At 37.9% G+C, this 8,680-nt stretch overlaps 1 pseudogene; it reads right to left on the bottom strand.

The window, feature by feature from the left end:
* Positions 1 to 1,847: 1,847 nt before the first annotated feature.
* LOC144371878 (elongation factor 1-alpha 1 pseudogene) lies at positions 1,848 to 7,445 on the bottom strand (annotated as a pseudogene).
* Between the last annotated feature and the right edge of the window lie 1,235 nt (positions 7,446 to 8,680).

Genomic DNA, 8,680 nt, shown 5'->3' with positions numbered 1-8,680 from the left:
TACCAATCAAAAGACATAGGCTGATAGATTATATTAAAATAAAAGACCAAAGAATATTTTATTTATTTTTGACAATTTCAAACTTGCTCTTTTTTGGGGCTGGGGATGAGGCTCAAGCAGTAACATGCTCGCCTGGCATATGTGAGGCACTGGGTTCAATCCTCAGCACCACATAAAAATAAAATAAAGATGTTGTGTCCACTGAAAACTAAAAAATAAATGTTAAAAAATTCTCTTTCTCTCTCTCTCTCTCTCTACCCCTCTCTCTCTCCCTCTCTCTTAAAAAAAACTTGTTCTTTTTAGATATACATGACAATAAAGTGTATTTTGACATATTATACATACATCGAATATAATTTATTCTAGTTAGGATCCCATTCTTTTGGTTGTATACCATGTGGAGTTTCACTGTATATACATGTATACATGAACATAGAAGGGTTATGTCCAATTCATTCTACTGTCTTTTCTATTCTGATTCCCTCTCCTTTTCCATTATCCCCCTTTGTCTAATCAAATGAACTTCCATCCCTTCCCCCACTTATAGTGGGTTAGTATTCACATATCAGAGAGAACATTTGGCCTTTGGCTTTTTGGGACTGGCTTATTTCACTTAGCCTAACAGTCTCCAGTTCTATTCATTTACTGGCAAATACCATAATTTCATTCTTCTTCATGGCTGAATAATATTTCATGTGTATTTATTTCACATTATCTTTATCCATTCATCTGTTGAAGGGAACCTTGGTTGGTTCCATAGCTTTGCTATTGTGAATTGAGCTACTATAAACATTGACATGGCTGCGTCATTAAAGTATGCTGATTTTAAGTCCTCTGGATATATAGCAGTCTTAATTGTAAGAGAAGTTTCAGATTAACAGCAAAATTTGGGATAGAGGATCCCCATGTACCACTGCCCTGCCCCCATCCACAACTTCCTTCTTATCCACAAACCTGTTTCAACTGATGAAGCTACATGGACACAGCATTATACCAGTCCATGGGTTACATTAGGGTTCACTCCTGGTGCTTTGTGGATTTAGACAAATATATGATTGTAACCATCATTATTATGTGATACAGAGTAGTTTCACAGCACTAAAAAAAATGTACTCCATGTATCCATCTTACCTTCATCCTTAATTCCTGGCAGCTACCAATCTTTTTATTGTCTTCATAGTTTTGCATTTTCCAGAAATTTCTATATTTGAACTCCTACAGTATGTAGCCTCTTCAGAATGTTTTCTTTCCCACTTAATAGTGTGCATTTAAATTGGCCTCATGTATTTTCATTGCTTGATATCTCATTTCTTTAAATGTTGAATAATATTCCATTGCCTGGATATAAGAGTTTATCAGTTCCAGAGAACATCTTAGTTGCTTCCAAGTTTAGGCCATTTTAAATAAAGCTGTCAGAAACACTCATGTGCAGATTTTTGTGTGGACATAAGTTTCCACCACTTTTGAGTAAATAACAAGTGGCACAATGCTGGATAGTATGGTAAGAGTAGGTTTAGCTTTTTTTTTTTTCTCTAAACTTTAGTTTTAATGGCTCTCAAAATTCTGTGACAGATTTTCAGTCAATTTGTTTCCATTAAAAAGTACTGATTTAAAAAAACTGAAAACTGCCACACACACACACACACACCAAAAATGCCCCAGTGGTCCATAAAACATTCTCCTTTCCTCTGAAGTTTTCATGATGCATTGTTACCAGTCTTTTACTATTAAACCTGAATGGCCAATTGGGACAACAAGTTTTGAGATTGTTCTTTCATAATGGATTAAGTCTGGGGTGGCAGGCATTGGGGGTAATATTTCTTTAGCTTTCTGAGCTTTCTGGACTGTCATAGCCTGCCTGGAATCAAATCAACAATGTCAGTTTCACATGAATTCAAGAATTTAGAACCATCTTCCAGCTTCTGACCAGAATGATGATCAATTTTTTTCTTTCAGCTCTGCAACTTGCAAGCATTATGAGCTGTTTAACAATCCAGGACAGGGGCACTGATGGCTTGGCAGGTTCAGGATAATCACCGAGCAATGAAGACTAGCTGCTTCCATTGGTGGGTCATTTTTGATGTCACCAGCAAGATTGCCATGATCAGCATATTTGATAGACACGTTCTTGACATTAAAGCCCACATTGACCCCAGGAAGAGCTTCACTCAAAGCCTCATGGTGCCTTTCAACTGACTTGACTTCAGTTGTGACATGGAGTGGAGCAAAGGTTCCACTGGGCCCACAGGCACATTAGTAATTTCATTGATTTTGTAGACATCCTGGAAGGACATATGCAAAGGCTTGTCAGTTGGATGGATTGATGGTAGGATGAATCCAAAGCTTCAAGCACCATGATTTCCCTGGCACTGCCCTCTTTATGGGTGACTTTCCATCCCTTGAACCAAGGCATATTAGCCTTGGCTCCAGCATACTGTCACCATTCCAACCAGAAATTGGCACAAACTGCACTGTGTCAGAATTGTAGCCAGTTTTCTTAACGTGGATGCTGACTTCCTTAACCATTTCTTCATATTTCTTTTGACTCTAGGGTCACTCAGTGGAATTCATTTTATTAACACCAACAATAAGTTTTTTCACACTCAGTGTGTAAGTCAGAAAGGCATGTTCAGGGATCTGCCCATTCTTGGGGATACCAGCTTCAAATTTACCAACACCAGCAGTGACCATCAGGGCAGCGCAATTGTCCTGAGATGTGTCTGTAATCAGGTTTCTGGTGAAATCTCCATGGCTGTGGGCATGAGTTCTAGTCACATTATACTTACTGGTCTCAAATTCCCACAGGGATATGTCAACGGTGATACCATGCTCATGTTCAGCTTTCAGTTTCTGCAACACTTAGGCATACTGAGGTGCCCTTTACCACCTTAGCAGACTCCTGTTCAATTTTGTCAATGTTTTTTGTTGTTGTTGTTGTTGTTGTTGATCCCACCACATTTGTAGATCAGATGGCCAGTAGTTGTGGACTTGCCTGATTCAACATGTCCAATGACGTACTTTTAGAAAATTCTATATAATATTTGTACATTTGAGTAGCTGATAAAATTACTAAAAGAAATTTAAGATGTTAACACTATTTTAATTTTATTTTGTTCTTTCCTTTTATAGAAATTATTTCTATAAAGTGCTTTGTGAATTACAACAGTAATAAATACATGGCTATGGTGGATTATATAAAAAAAAAAGACAACAATGTCAATACAATTTTTTTTTCCTTTTCCATTTTGGCTTTGATTTAGTGATGGTTTCCGAAACACTTGTGTTCTGGCTGCAACCCTGCATGTGTTTGATTTTTTTTTTTTATTGTTGGTCGTTCAAAACATTACACAGTTCTTAATACATCATATTTCACAGTTTGATTCAAGCGGGTTATGAACTCCCAACTTTACCCCATATACAGATTGCTGTATCACATCAGTTACCCTTCCATTGATTGACATATTGCCTTTCATGTGTTTGATTTTTAAAGAAACTCCCAAACGGCCTTTTGAAGTAGTCATACCCTTTTAGCATCCCCTTCAGCAACAAATACAAATTCCTGTTGCTCCCCATCTGTGTCAGCATTTAATGTTGTTGTGGAGGCATTGATTTTTCATTATCTTGACAGGAAAATCATATGTATTTGGCCTGCCCCAGTGGTCTTGGGTCACTCCTGTTGTCCGGGTGTAGTTATTAATAATGACCCCTGTTTCACTGTTCAAAGTGTCTCAATTTGACTAATCTAGTCTATGTTTTTCTAATCACCTGTATATCACACTGGTGAGAACCATGGCCAGAGAAGTTAAACAACTTTTCCAAGGTAACCAGTTTCTAAATTGTCCAGTACTGCAACTAGAAGAAAATTGTGCCTGACCCTAAAGCTGAGAAGATGGTGTCCATCTGTAACATCTTTACAATTTCTTCAGGACATTCTTTACCTTCCTTTACTCTTTGGGAGATATGATTTATTGCTTATCTTGCAGACTTTATAGGCTAAGTCATAACTTCAGTTAAGCGTTCTCCATAAAATATAATTCCATTTTCAAAATGAAACATAGGTCTCCCTGATGCAACTACTCATGAATGCTAACAGCTCTTTAAATGGCTGCATTTGGTTACTTTGTAGATTGATCACCACAGAGTGCTTTGCTGGGTCACATCAAAGGCTCATATTGAAAGGCTATATTGTCTTTGCTTAATATTCTGTCCTTTCTGTAAGGCTCTATCAGATCAAAGTGTTGACCTTGTTGAATAATAATTTTACTGATGAGTTCCTGGTAAAATGGTGTCATTGTCAGAGAACAAAGTATCCTTTGTATTAAAACTTTAATGATGGGGTCATGTATAGATGGTTGAAATTCATCCTCAGGAAAGCTGTGCACAGGTGTATGAACAAAGGGTGATTAGTGGAGGGTTGGGGTGGGATAAAGTTGAGGTGGGGGCTGCACAGTTACCCTTGGGAGAAGAATTTAAGAAAAGGCAGCCTAGGAGATATGTGAGAAGTGTGTGTGCCTGAAGAAAGAGTTCTCCCTCCTTTTTAAAAAGGAAGGTGGTAAGCTATAAACATTTTGGTAGCAAGAAACTATGCTAGATAAAACTCATTAACTTTAATGTGACTTAATACATTTCTTCTAGGCAGAAATGTCTGCATCAGTTGACAGCTTAGGCAAGGGCAGATATTCCGTGAGAGGTCTGCCTAGAAAGTCTCAAGTCAGATGTGAGGGGCTATCTGCTCTGACATTTAGCAGGGCATCTCTCAGGACAGTGTTATAAATTTATGGGCTTAAAGAAATATTTGTGAGTTTTGTTTTGTAAAAGTCATTCTCTTCCTGGGCTTTGTTCCTGTATCAGGAACCCAATATCAGAAATATTGTGTGTGTGTGTGTGTGTGTGTGTGTGTGTGTGTGTGTGTGTGTGTATATATATATATATATATATATTCTTCTTCCCCAGCTTAAAATAACATAAACTTTCTCACTTTTGTGTTTTTTTTAATGTGGTGAGAAAAGGATTATGTATGTGTGGATGTGTGTGTGTGTGTGTGAAATGAGGGAAAAGGAGAGAGAAATATTGCAAAATTCGGTGAAAAAACTATCCTGAAATCTCACAGAAGCACTTCCACAAAGTCAGCTAGCTGTGAACCTGTCCAATTTTTTGCAAAATCTACGGGAAGGATTCTTTGCCATTTTTCTCAGCATCTTCTCTTTTCATCTTGGCTTATTAGAGATTACCAGAATGTATTTCAAAGTACATTACCAAAACCCTTCTTTTCTTTTTCTATTCACATGCTCTTGGGTGTTGCCTCTTAATAGCCCATAATCAGGTGAATTGTTTATGCTGCAGTTAAGTGAAGGTGGCTTCCTGCTGGAGACCCCCGCTGGGTTGCCATGGCAATGCCGTGATCACTGATTCAGCATTAGAATTTTTGGCCACACTATTCAAATGAGCATAGAGGGAAGGCAAGTTGAGATTTTAGATAACAGGAGATCCAAAGAAACCTCTGTTATACTTGTCCCTTGCATATGCAATAGACGTATTCCATGGAGTTTAGTGTGTGTGTGTGTGTGTGTGTGTGTGTGTGTGTGTGTATAAACTTTACACAGTAAAATCCAGTTACAGGTATATTAAAATAGTCTGATAGGTATACTCATTTGGTTTGAAAATAAAAAAAAATATTAAATATTTTTTTTTGCTCCTATTGTTTTTAGTGATAACAGGACCTATTGCCTGGTTATATTAGTTTTAGGAAAATTAAACTTCCTAATGTATGAAAAACACTCAGCTGGCATTTGATGTCATAGTAGGCAGATTTCTGAAGATGTCTGCCCAAGTTTCCTAATCTCTCATTATTAAACCAAACACTAATCTGGATACTATCCTGAAAGGAGCTTTCTAAAAGTGGTTAACGTTACATATCAGCTGACCCTAAAACAGAGATTACCTTTAATTATCTAGATTGGTCCACTTTCATTGTAGGAGTCCGTGAAAGCCACAGAAGTATCACTCAGAGAGAGACGGCCAAAGGAGAAGTCAGAGACATCTGAACCATGAATAAAATGTGATCCAATGTTGCCATGAGTCAAAGAATGGGGGCAGCCTCCAGAAGCTAAGAACAACCCGTGGCCAACAGCTAGCCATGAAACGGGTACCCGCGTCCAACAATTGCATGGAGCGAATATCTACAGATTCATCTCCAGAGCTTCAGAAGCAAATGAAGTCTTGACAACACTTTGATTTGAACTTGGTAGGTCCCAGAGAACTACCTAAGTCTAGAGGCATTCTGACTTATGGCCTATGAGATGATAAAATAGTGTTGTTTTACACAGCTCAGTAAGTGGTACTTTGTTATGACAGAAATAGCAAATTAATATGAATACGAAGTCATGACCAAGGCCCATCTTTTCTTTTTCTTCCTTTCTCTATTCCTGATGTACTGCTTCATCTTTGCTCTCCTTTCCCCTATCAGTATCCTTAGGTTCCTTTTGTGTGTGTTACAAACACATATGGAATCAGAGGGAGTGAGAGAAGGAGAAGCCCTATTCTCTTTTCAGAGACATATTCTGCTTCTGCTTTTCTCAGAGTGCTTATTTCTCCTATGCAGCAACCATAAGAGGCTGAGGTGGGAGTATTTTAATGTATTTGAGAAAGAAAAAGGGGGATGCTATGAACTGGAGAGATGGTGGTAGGAAATGAGGCTAGATATGTATCCTGCGGCTAGCCTTGAGACTGTCTTTCAAGTCATGGTCAGGTTTCAAGTCATGGTCAGGTAAGTTGATTTCATTCCAAGCATATGAGGAAGTTATTAAAGAGATTTAAGGTAGAAGAAGTGACATGATCCAATTTATATTGTAAATGCATCCTTCTACTTACTAAGTGGAGAATTCGATAGGGGCCAAGACAGGAAGCTTGTAAAGCTAGTGAGAAGAAGGTTAGGAAAGTGATCTAGGAGAGGGAATCTAGCTGCTTGCTCTAGGGTGATGGAGGCAGAGATGCGAAGAATTGCCATATTTTGGGCACAATTTTAAGGTGGAGCCTACAGACCAGAGGGTGGTTCACCACTCCAAATAAGCCAGTCTGATTTGCTAACCAGGCTTCCGTGCTCATCTCTTGCTGCTCACTGGATTCATAAAATGTCATCTGTCACATATATGCTGTTTCTCCAAAGTGAAAATAACACACTTCTTGCCCTCTGACACTGACCTGTGGGGCTTGGACCCATTACTCAAGCCTTGATGATTCTCTGTTTCTTTATAGAATCCTCCCCAATGTGTTCTTTGGTCTCTTGAGCCAGCAGGCCTGGGTGAACTCACCTTGGTGATGGAGGTACTAGAGAATAAGAGTCTGCTCCTGGAGAGTTGGCTGAGCTGGTGTGGGCACAAGTACGTGGAGGATTTGTGTGGGCTGCTTAGTGTTATGTTCCACGCATGGTTAACGATTCTCACCATTGTGGGAATCTTACAACTTGAAGAAAGGAAACTGGTTTATCCTGGATTACACAACAGAAGATTCACCTGCCTCTTATCTGAAGGCATTTGCTCTTCTGCTTATGGTACTCTTCGTTTCACTTGTACTTGCTTTTCTTTATGCTTTATTCTGGCAAAAAAAAAAAAGTCCTTTAAATCTGTAAAATACTTCCAGCTATTTTGAAATCAAGAAAGGATTTCAATATCAAATGAATGAACAAGCAAATTAACATGTGCCGTTTACATAAATAAAGTACTTAGAAGGTTTATTTTACTTTATTTTATTGTGTTTGCACAGGGGATTGAACTCAGGTCACTTTATTATGAAGTGTCACTTCAGCCCTTTTTATTTTTTATTTTGAGACTGGGTCTTGCAAAGTTGCTTAGGGCCTTGCTAAGTTGAAGAGGCTAGCCTTGGACGCCTTAGAAGGTTTATAGTGAAGACCAGGTTGGGGAAGGATTACTTATCTTACAGAGGAGGGCTTCATAAAACATTTCATTTTTATTTTTATTTATTTTTTGACCAATAAACATATTTCTTTATTAAACGCATGCTTAAAAAAACTACATACTATATTTCAAGTACCGCTAAAGTTCTGGAAAAACAGTAGTAAGTAAGAGAGATAAGTTTTATGCTATAAGGGGCAAAACTTTTGTGTGGATGATTCATAATAAACACATTAGACTATTATATTCTGAAAACTAATTGATACATGCTCCCAGGATATGGAACAAGTGGAAGGGATGTGACCAGCAATAGACAGAAGGGAGTTAAGAATGACCTGAGAAGGTGACATTTGAGTTCACCAAGTATAATTAAGGCTGGAAGATACTGAAGCACTTGCAAAGGCTCTAAAAATAAAATAAATTTAAAAAAATGAGTTTAGGAAAGAGAAAAAGGAAACTGGTTTATCCTGAATTACACAACAGAAGATTAACCTGCCTCTTATCTGAAGGCATTTGCTACTACATCTTACTGACATAGGATGAGGAAGAAGTTTCTGAAGGAAGACAGAACATAGGCAGAAGCTAATGAGAAGAATGGCTTCAATAGTCTGTAGAGTGAAAAGATATTGTAAGAAATTTAGCAGGGGTGTATTTTGACCTGATTTGTGAGGGTTTTTTATTATTATTATTTCTTACATACATGACAACAGTGGAATGCATTACATTCATAATTGTCCATTCACAGCACAATTTTTGTAACTCTGTATATA

This window comes from Ictidomys tridecemlineatus, chromosome Y (assembly GCF_052094955.1).
Source record: "Ictidomys tridecemlineatus isolate mIctTri1 chromosome Y, mIctTri1.hap1, whole genome shotgun sequence".
NCBI classification, from domain to species: Eukaryota; Metazoa; Chordata; class Mammalia; order Rodentia; family Sciuridae; genus Ictidomys; species Ictidomys tridecemlineatus.
This window is presented reverse-complemented; position numbering and strand designations above follow the sequence as displayed.